The following is a 1,518-nucleotide window of genomic DNA, read 5'->3' on the forward strand; positions in this document are numbered from 1 at the left end:
TTTATTTATGTACTCAAGATGTTCATTTGCTAGGTTCAAATAGTAATAATTTATAATTGTATTATATCAACCTATTGTTTTTCAGTTGTCATATCTACATTTGTCTAGATCAGGATTGTAAGCCTTTTGTTAAAAACTCTGGGAATTATGAACCATATCTACATGGTGCTTTTTATGAGGTCCCTTGGAACTTTTTTAATCCATTTACTTTTTTGAAAAGCACTTGTTAGAATTTAATGAAACTCCCTCCATGTGGCTTCAAGCCAACACACAGGCATCCTTAATCTTCTCCTTGGCTCTTCTACTGACGAATTTGGCCTTCATGATGACAGGCCATTTTGATAGCTTTCCCTTTCCCAAAACTTTATAGTAGCCTGATCGCACCACATCAGTGATAAGAGCAGCTCCATTCTTGTTTTTGACAGCATTTACCCTTGTCTGCTCACTGACCAAGGTTCACAGTTCATCAAGGATGTCAGTTGGGCGGAAGTTCTGGTTCTTCCTTAAATCGTAATGCTTCATGCCAACTTCTCCAAAGTAACCTGGGTGATATTTGCCAACGTTGATCCTGTGGTGATGCATGCCACCAGGATTACCTCAGCCTCTGGGGTGATTCCAGTGCTTGCCAATTTGGCTGTGGCCGTGTTTCACGTGGCCCCAAAGTTTCTGGGTCTTCCCCAGTCTGGATGGCATGTCAGCAGCCCAGACAAAAGAGTTTAATTCACTTTTTTAATGTTATCAGCATTATATCTAGATTGGGGTAGCCACACTGGAATATAGTTTGAGAAAGATGCAAATGGAGAGGGTGAAAGGTCATAATATGTAAATATAAAAGAAACAACAAAATGAAGGGATTTAAGTCAAATGTCAGACAAATAGGCAAAAAAAGGCAGTAAATTCCAGAGAAATCCAGAAGGAGCAAAAGTGACAGGACAGGTCGTGGCCTGAGGCAGGCATACTAGTATATCCCAAATGTAGATTATTGTGTCTTATCACTTTAATGTCCCAAACAACTCGATCAATACAAATGCACCACCCTATTCACTTGAGGGAAATTTTGCCAAAACTCAGTAAGTTTCAATTTAAACACATTGCACATATGTTTACATTCAGTAGAGAAATTTGAGAATTTTCATCAGGATATACAAAAATTGAGTCTGGAAGTTTGTGGTCTAACAAGTCCTCCTACTCAAAAACAAAGGCATTATCGCCAAAAAGGCTGTTCCGAGCTCAGAGGAAAGGACTAAGGTTTGAGAGACGATGGGAAATAGTGTGCCTATCCCAACTAATCCCTGTTAAGAGTCAAGCTATCTTCCTGGCCACACCAAAATTGGCCAAGACCAGATTTTTGTGCTTACTTATTAACTTGGTGTCACAAAAAAGATGAAATGTTTATTTCAATAATTACATATTAGAATTCACAGTTTTCATTTCTTCAAGACTGCATGATAGGGTCCTGGGTAAGAAGCAGGATTCTCATTTCTATCAATGGAAGTGTTCCCCTAGAATTTACATTTG

The 1,518-nt window shown here is 38.7% G+C and overlaps 1 pseudogene; it reads right to left on the reverse strand.

Annotated features, from left to right (window-relative positions):
• Window positions 1–258: 258 nt before the first annotated feature.
• Window positions 259–693, reverse strand: LOC132668014 (large ribosomal subunit protein uL15 pseudogene; annotated as a pseudogene).
• Window positions 694–1,518: the final 825 nt, after the last annotated feature.

This window comes from Panthera onca, chromosome B2 (assembly GCF_046562875.1).
Source record: "Panthera onca isolate mPanOnc1 chromosome B2, mPanOnc1 haplotype 2, whole genome shotgun sequence".
NCBI classification, from domain to species: Eukaryota; Metazoa; Chordata; class Mammalia; order Carnivora; family Felidae; genus Panthera; species Panthera onca.